We start from the raw sequence: 9,848 nt of genomic DNA on the forward strand, positions 1-9,848 counted from the left end.
CGTATTTCTGCATTAGTTGTTGGAATGTAGCAGACCGTTAAACATGGCAGTTCCATTGGCGATCTGCACCAAGGGGGAAATGAGAGCAGTGATTCGCTTTTTATATGCGGAAGGTGTGAAGCCTGCAGACGTCATTCGTCGCATGCAAGCACAGTATGGTAACAGCTGTTTATCGCGAAGAAAGATCTACGTATAGATAGTGTGTTTCAAACAGGGAAGAACTTCTTCCTATGATAGATCTGGCAGGCCATCGACCTCAATGATTGAGGAACTTGGGTACATCATCCCGAAGCGGAAAACAAGGCTGCGAGCATGGTTTGCAAACACCCATCATCACCAGAAGTTCAGGTCAATCATCAGCTAGTCATTGATGCGGTACAAAATTGGTTACAGATGCAACCGAAAAACTTTTTTTTTCCCTAACGGAATCAAAAACTTGTGAAACGTTGGGAAAAGTGCATTGAAGTCCAGGGAGGTTACGTAGAAGAATAAGATATGATTCAGTTTTGTATCATTAGGATAAGTACAGCTTTTCTCAAATGTGCCATTACTTTTTGAATTCTCCTCGTAGATCATGCCCGCTCCATTAGAAGTTTGCACCAAAGAGGAACAACAAGTAGTGATCAGGATCTGCAATCCGTCAAAGACTTTCAGCACAATGAGAGAACAGTGTCTTGCAGCAACGGAGTGCCTACGAATGGATTGAAAAAATTCAAAAACTGGTCGCACAAGTGTTGCACACGAGGAAGGAGCCAAAAGATCATCTACGGTCACAAATGATGCCAACATTGATGGTGCAAGTGACATGGATCTATTAGACACACGAGTGACTATTGATGAAGTGGCACATCATCTGAAGATTAATCATGGTCAGTGGCGTATTAAGGGGGGGATTCCGGGCTTAAGCCCCCCCCCCCGAAATCTTATTTACTATAGTAAAGTATATGAAATATCTTGCAGAATTTTCAAATTTTCAGGCAAAGCCACCCCGAAAGTTAGCAAAGCCCCTCCCGAAACAAAATCATAAATACGCCACTGGTGGTTCTTGATACACTTCCGAGAACAAAAACCGGATCAATGCTCGTTGTTCCTCTTTGGTGCAACTTCTAATTGGGCTGCCATGATCTATCTGCAACGAAAGGAAGACAAATGGAAGAAGTAGGATCAAACTTTCATAGCATGAACACAACAACATAACTATAATACACGAGAACAGAGGTCAGTATGTCAAAATTGCGAATGATTCTTGACTTTCTTCGTATATAACTCCAAATAGTAAGTTAAAAGTTACAAGAAGAAAAGAATAAAATTATTACAAAAGCAATGTACTTAACATTATGTCATCTAATTATTAAGAATGCAAAATTAATTGAATTTAGTTAGTGTTCTCAAAGTAGCATAGTTAAATTAAGTTAATTTATAATTGTAACTAACTCTCCGCTAACTGAGTTGTTCTGATAAACTTAGTCCATTTTCTTCTTAGAATACGTATTTTAATCAAACTGGCAATGCTACCTATTTTTAAATAACCATTTCAAACGATTCAGCCGTTTTCGAATGATGGTAAGACTGAATACTTCGGAGTCAAATTTACATATTGAAAGAAAAAAATAGAAATTGATCCTCTTCTCTTCTTATAAGCGAAAAACGCTGTGAAATACGCCCATCCACTTGTAGTGATTAAAGAGTTTATATAGTAAGTTTTTATCCCTAATATGTCTAGTCTTAAGGGATTACGAGATATTTCTATCTTACTATAATATTTGCAACACCCATCCTTTTTTTCTTCCCATCTTTTTTGTACCTACTAGAGGAAATATCAAAAAGCAATGGAACAAGTTTTCAATTATTTTAAATGAAAAATCTAAACACCAAATTTCATATCTCTAACCTTAAGGGAATTCGAGATACATGGTCACCTTATTTTAACCATTACAACTTCCACCCTTTCTGTTACCGTCCTTTTCTCTTCCCCTACAAGGGGAAATATTTTATAAACGTTGCAACATCTTTACTTTAAACAAAAAGTCTAATTATCAAATTTCATGTCTCTGACCTTAGAAGATTTCTAGATATGACCATCCCATTATACCAATTGTAACCCCACCCTTTTTCTTCACATTTTTCTTTTCCCTTGTAGGAAAAATATCAAAAAACTATTAAACACACGTCGAAACTATTTTAAATGCAGAGTCTATGTACCAAATTTCATATCTCTAGTCATCAGAGATTAGGAGATGGGGATATTTTCTATAACAATTTGCTCCCCCGTTACGTCTTCCTCATCGAATTTCCAAAAGTTCTTAGTGGTACGGTAAGTCACAAATACTGTCAACATTTCAAATTTATAGCCTAAACAGTTTGGCCTGAGCACTGATCACTTCGTCACTCACTCAAAGCTTCTTTTATATATAGAAAGATTGCGTAACTAGGTGGCACCACGGTAGTCATTTTCAACTGCTTGTTCTGTGACGTTACCGATTGCAATTCGTATACTCAGTACACTAAACAGGAAGAGCAAGAAGCAGACAAACAATGCTATTAGAAGACTGTAGGACTGGCAAACGAAGTGTATTCGGTGGGTTCGAACATATACTATTAGAGGATTTATGATTAACCCTTTTAGGATTTCCACTTTTTGAGGTAAATTTTAGACTTACACTCAAACAGCTACTGCTTCCTGACTGTAGGATCATGGCTCATACCTCGTACTTTTTTTTAAAGGATAGGTCATACTTTTCAACGGTACCACTCTCTTGTCCGTATTCTACACCAGAAACAAGAAAATTTTTTAAAAAACTTATTTTTCGAAAAAAAAATTCGAAATAGTTGTGCCCCTCTGGCCCGGGCCTGGGTTCACGTAGGGATCTGACTTTTAAAAAAATACATTGTTATGTACATAATACGTGTGCAAAATTTCGTTCTTGTATTTTAAAAACTGAGGTTGAGAGAAATTTTTGAAAGTCTGAAGGAGACCCATTCTTTTTCATGTACGTATATACATATATAGTGTATAACAAAATAATTCAAAAATGTGCAGCATCTTTTCTGTTAGACCTAGAGTCATGGTTAAAATACCATTTTCTTCAGTATAATAATCCCTTTCCAACGGTATCATTCACGTGTCCGTATCATACATCTGAACTAGAAAATTAGGGATAAACCCGGAAGTATTTTTGAAAATTCAACCAGGTCATTTTGCCCACTTGGCCTAGGCGTGGGTTGACGTCGGGATGTGATCTTTTTCTAAAACTACGTTGTTATGTATATAATACGTGTGCAAAATTAGAAACTTGTATCTTGAAAACAAAGGGCGGAAAAAATTATCGAAAATCTGAATTTAGTCTCTCTCTCTCTCTCTCTCTCTCTATATATATATATATATATATATATATATATATATATATATATATATATATATATATATATATATATATATATATATATATATATATATATATATATATATAATAAACGTTTACTGTGTCATTATTATTTGGCCTAGAGTCATCGTTCAAACGTTATTTTCTTTACTATAACAAGCCCTTTCCAACGGTACCATTCACATGTATGTATCATATTCCTGAACCAGAAAAATTGACAAAAAACGGAAATTTTTCTGAAAAATCACCTCCTCGGAACATTTGCGCCCCTCATGCCCGGACTCGGTTTCACGTAAGGATCTCAGAAACATTTGAAGAACACCCGAAGGCATATACAATCCATACGCAGAGTTCCAATCTGATATCGTGAAAACTAAAGCGTGAAAAATGTTTGAAATTTGCCTTAAGAAAAAATAATAAAAAGTCACGCCCCTCTGCCCCCATTTGGCGCCGCCAAGTTGACCACCCGGTTCCAAAATACATCTATGGTGTTCTTTGGTCCATTCTTGACTTGATTAATAAAAGAACCCCGCCTTAAATACCAGTTATAGAACCTAAATAAGAGGTCAAAGACGATACTACGCCATGGTAACGAAAGTTACCAAAAAATTATATAGGATTAATAGTACACTGCCCATATTCCATTACCTTCTATATTTTTTTGCTCTTATTACTAACGCTTCAGCTACTACTTATTAAAGAAAAGATATATCAAATACACTTGTGAACATGTTCCAACTGAGATACCCACAGGATTATTTTAGGGCGTAGATTGTGTTCATGAGATCATCTTTTAATTTGGTGGTGGATATAATTTTTCATTGAATATGACACATCGATATCATAATGATGCTTATAAGAACGCTAAATTGAATAAATTTCAGTCTAAAATGCAAATTATCTTGGTTTGGTCACAACCAACTCCGGTTCTCTCTACCACTTCTGTGGGGGAGAGGGAGAAGGATGTTAAAATTTAGGGGATTACGCTGAAGCACTGCTATGTGCCCATGATTTAACACATAACACTAAGAAAACATAGCTTTTTAAAATATATCTAAGAACTAAAAGCATCCATGCAATTAAAAAAAAGAGAATCATAATGAGGAAATAAAATATTGATCTAAGTATGAATATATATCCTTTCTTTTGTAGAATAAGGACGAGGGAGGCAAAACACAAAAGAAACTTGAATCTGATGCTTATTATGATAGAAAAAAACCTAACGGAAGACATATTGTTGTAAAAGACAAATGATATTCTAAAGGAAAACACCAGGTGGCTCCAATTTACTTCAGTTTTACGTCTACCAAAGGAACAAAATGAATGATTTATTCATATGACATGGCCTTTGGACGAACGCCACTGAATAAAAAAGGGGAGGCAGGGAATAGACATTCAAATAATGGAAGAGGAAGAAGAATATAAATTGTGCTCACATGAGAGGCCACATGGATGAGCCTAATAACACAGTATATCAAATGTCAGATTGAAGAGGACAGGGAAAATTAGGGGGGGGGGGACTACCTATCCTACCAAGTCACTAAGCCATGATCCTACAAGCTATTAATTTTAAAAATGTCGACCGTAACCAAATCATACGTCTTTCCATTACTATGTTACGATATTACAAAGAAAATATACTTTTCCTTCTTTAAAAACAATGTCGGAAATATATTAGCTGTAAATGTTGTTTCTGTAATAAATAAAGCTCATGAATTACGAGTGGTTTTAAAATATACTTTCTGTCCACAGAAGTCACTGATGGCTCTCACAACAATGAGTTTACGTCACGTAATATTTTCTTATCCTTTTCGTTCTTTGAAACTTTCTTACTTATAATCTTCCTTAAGATAGTCAAAAGTTTAAGTTCTCTATTTATATTTTTGTTACGAAATATAAATAATATAGCTTCTTTTAGTAATAACACGTTAAACTTTTACTGTTAACCAAAGGAATGTCGGATAGATGTCAAAAGATTACCAAAGATCTAACCGCTGGGATTTGTTTCTAACTTCAGGGCAGAAATCACTTAAAAACAAGTTTTCTTTAAAAAAATATATATATGTTTTTGTAAAGTACAAGATACTATAATTTGGGTTTTGGGTATAACAATTGTTGTGTGCTTTAGTCACTATAATAGGAAAGGTAGGCAGTATTTTCTCTTGAAATTTAAAATGTAATCCGATTAATCAAGATGGTGCGGTTCTAATGTGTTTCGGAAGATTATGATTCTTTCAGAACAGAACGACGAGTACTCGACTAGAAGAGGTCTAGTAATTTACATTTACTTTAATAGAGAATTTTACAGGGCCATACATTTTAAAGGCTAATAAAACAAAAAATATTGTAGATAGACAGTTTTGCTCATTCAACCATATAAAATAGTATTGTAAACAATTTTTAATCATTTTGTTCTGATTTGAATTACCGGTACTCTGTTCAGTTATTAATAATATTATCAGTTATTGGGTATTATTAATAGAACCCAATAAAACCGTCCATTGTTTGATCGGGTGTAGCACTGTCTGTGGAAGTGCAAGACAAGTGGGAGCTCTCTCCTGTCGTTTTCAGTCATCATATATGGTTTGATCAAGAGCTCATCGGCATACACAGTAATTTTCTTTTAAGAGGAGTTTCATGCGGGTTTATTGCAAAGAGTTTTCTCCTTAAAGTTTGCAATTTTCGTAACATAATGAATACATTCTTGATCGGAAGATTATATTGCAGTGGGCCCAGAATTTCCGAACAATAGGCTCAGCATTCAAGAAAAATCATCGGGCCGACCTAAACGTGCTTGTACGCCTGAGAATATTGAGGCTGTGGGGCAGTCTGTTTTGCAGTTCCCAAAACTTTCTCCAAAGAAACATATGCAGCTCTTGTGCTTGTTAGGGAGAGTGTAAGAAGAATTTTACAGGAAGGCCGGCACTTTCACTGTCTTTGTTTTTAACACCATTTTATAGTTTTAAATAAACAAATGTCTATCTTCAATACTTTATTTTATTATCTTTAATATGTTGGTGATTGTATTCTATCAATCTGTAGAAGTAAATAAATTCCACTCTTTTTTATTTGTGTGTGTCACTGGTTTTATTTTTCCACAAATTTGAGAAAGACACAAGAAAACTCCAGAGTTGTCTACAGTAACATGCAAATGGAAATGGTTACCCAAGAAAACTCCAAAGTTGTCTACAGTAACGTGCAAATGGCAATGGTTACCCGTACCAGATAACTTCCAAGAGACAAAAACATTGGGGAAACTCTAAAGTGTATAAGATACATAATTAAGATTAATGGGGGATCAAGGGAAAAAGTGGGGACGACCTACTCAAGGTTACCTTTTTTTTAAAAAAAAAAATGCTATTTAGCATCGCATCATAATTATTAACCACCTCCTTACGAATAATGTTCGTTTGGACCTGGCACTTCTTAGTATCTGTCTAAGTACTGAGTTCCAGATCCATTCGTCTGAGTACTTTTTGCTACAATCAAGTGCAATTGTTACATCCGCCATTCCTAGGAAATTTCTCCTTGCAGTCCAATGAATAAAATTTGCACTATTTTATTCTATTTTGATGTAAAATTCCGTACTTAGATCCGTTCATCGTCCAGGAGGCAATCCACCACCTCCAAATGGCCCTTCTGTATTCACGTATCACTAAGTTCTGTTGAATCCGATGTTGGTTCCAATACTATGAAGTATGACAGTTCTACTGAAGCTTAATAAATGAATAGTTCTAATTTCTATTTGCACTTTTTATTGATTAAGGTAAGTTCTTTAAAAATTTTAAGTTATATTTTAAACTGAAGTCTTACCTCGATAGTATAAAACCGGTAAAAATCTGAGATTCTTTTATTTTTCGTACATGTGAGATACCTGGCTACAACCAGGAACGATACAGAATTTCCAAAGAGCAGGTCTCTTGGCACTTCGAATGAAAATATTGATCAACTGATAATATATATATGTTGTTCAAGACGAAGCATTTCAACATACTGTTTTCCTCAGAGAAGATATTTTTGTATTTGGAGTCGCACCGAGTCCACTAGAACGACTGAAACGTACCAACAAAGAAACTGATCTTTCACAACTTATATGAGAGACTTCTGCGCACGTAAACCAATCAAGTACCAGGTGTTGATTCACTTTTCTCTTCCCTTAAGGTCATCAGCAGTGATTTCTCAACTCAGATAGGCAAGGATACTCGCAAGGATTCTTTCCAGGAGAAGAGGGGGCAAAAGACCGATTCCAAGAGTGGAATGACTAATTCCAAGAAGGTGGGGGTGTGGGGTAAAAGGTTGATACAAGGACACTCGCGAAAATACTCATACTTTGATTCACACGTGTACATACTAATACATAATATAGGACAACAATGATTTACACCAAATAATCTACAGCACTATAGTATTTAATATATTCGTATATATTAACTATTATAGTATGTTTTGAGATGCATTTCCCAGAACTGAACACCATTCGAAAATCCAGGGGGGGCAGCTCCCCTCCCCACTGCAGGTGACCATGCAGACAGTTATACACAGGAAAAGTTCTACTAGTCTCCCTAAAGTTTATTAATCTAACAAGCTTTTCAGGTGATTCTTTCTTATTTGATTCATTAATTTGAACTTAATTGAGATTTTAAGTTATCCTGTAACTTTGCACAAAGAAAAATAGTCACAGGACTTCACAAAATATAATTAAATCCAATAATTCCTCCCATATTTATAGTTGTTTTGTTTTCTAAATAAACCAAAAGATATCACAATGTAGTACTATTTTGGATGAAGATATAATATCAATACTTGACTCTGAATAGTTACATCCACTGGGGAAGAAAAATATGCTACTAGTTTCATCTCGTTTACAGTAGTACAAGTTTCCTTGATTCAGATTTACTTGTGCCCAAAATGGTCTATAACTTTTTGGGTCTCACGGTTAGTTCTAGACACTCAGTAACTTAACCTTTCGGCAGTCGCGCTGTTGTAAAAAGTACAACAGTGTTGTTGTTTTTGTTGTAAGTCACTAACTGACTGAACTGACTGAATTGTAACTGACCGAATTTATTGCATGTGTCGTTTGTATTTTTACTTATTTTTACTATTTTGAATGTGACAATGGGATCACAATGTGAATACAAGTCAATAACATCTTTACTGTTAAGTGTTGTAAAAAGTACAACGCGCGACTGCCCGTGTTACATAGACAGACGCGACTACCGAAAGGTTAAAGAAAAAGAGTTATATGCTAATTAAAAGGTAATAAAGATAGGACAAATCTTAATTATGACAATTATGACAAATCTTAATTGCGAGACAACGAATGTTTCTAGTTAATGTTCATAAGGAAATACATGTAGCCTGTAATTGAATTTAGTAATAATAACACTGAGAAAGCGTAGCCTACACATTGTTCTGAAATATAAATGTGCATAAAACGATGTGAAAAATTAGTTCCTAAAGACACTGGCAGCTTTCACCACTGTCGTGTCCTGCAATGATGAATAATGAACTTCATGTTCCAAATATACAGTAGCATATCAATAGAAATAGCAATGTCAACACCATTCCCAGATGACACGTCATATATGCGTCTCCTGACGTACTTATATACGCAGCTACTACCTACATAAATATAGACTGAAATTTCTGTCCATGTTGGGACATCTAAAGCAACCGCAACTAATATAGTTTCAACGCGTTATTTCAATGACGCAATGTCAAGCCCTTTGAAAACGTTTCTGATAAATTGAATGCTAATCACAAACGGTGCTTCTGCCATCAGCCTCAAGCCACACGCAATGTGTATATATACATACTCGACTTGTTCCCCCTCTCCGCCCCTCGTACACAACTCCCGACTCACACGCTCAGATACAAGAGAAAGAGAGAGAGAGACATAGAGGTAACAATTAGCAACCTGAACTCAGAACTTTGTACAGAGAAACAGTATAGCAGACCGCAATGCCAAACATTACCACATAGTTAGCAGTGATAGTGTCTGCGTTTGCACACTAATTATATTGAAATATCACATTTCGCCTCACGTTTCAATCTAACAAAGTGAAAGAGGTTTAGGATGCTAATGATCGGGAAATGGAAGAATCAAGAGTTCCAGATCCCTCTTCTCTATACTGTGTGAACTTCCTCTTGGCTCTATTGTTAGCGCCTTCAGTCTGGGAGTTCGATTTCCGATGGAAGCCCATGTAGTTAGAATTACACGTTAAGATTAAGGTCGACGTCTCGTATAGCCCCGGTGCTGAACACAGTAATGATTTCAGGGAGTGGCCCGGCGCAATTTCACTCCAGAGCCACAAAATCCTCCCTGTATCATATCGTGCTTAATGCGGATTCCCAGTATTTTCGGAATACTACTTTTCATTCCTAATGCACTAAAATTCCTTACCTCGTAATTTAACGCCGTTTTCTCGTAATTTAAGAATACTGTATGGCAAAGGAGATGCCAGT

The sequence above is a fragment of the Thermobia domestica genome, chromosome 3 (genome assembly GCF_964235325.1).
Source record: "Thermobia domestica chromosome 3, izTheDome1.hap1.1, whole genome shotgun sequence".
Taxonomy (NCBI): Eukaryota; Metazoa; Arthropoda; class Insecta; order Zygentoma; family Lepismatidae; genus Thermobia; species Thermobia domestica.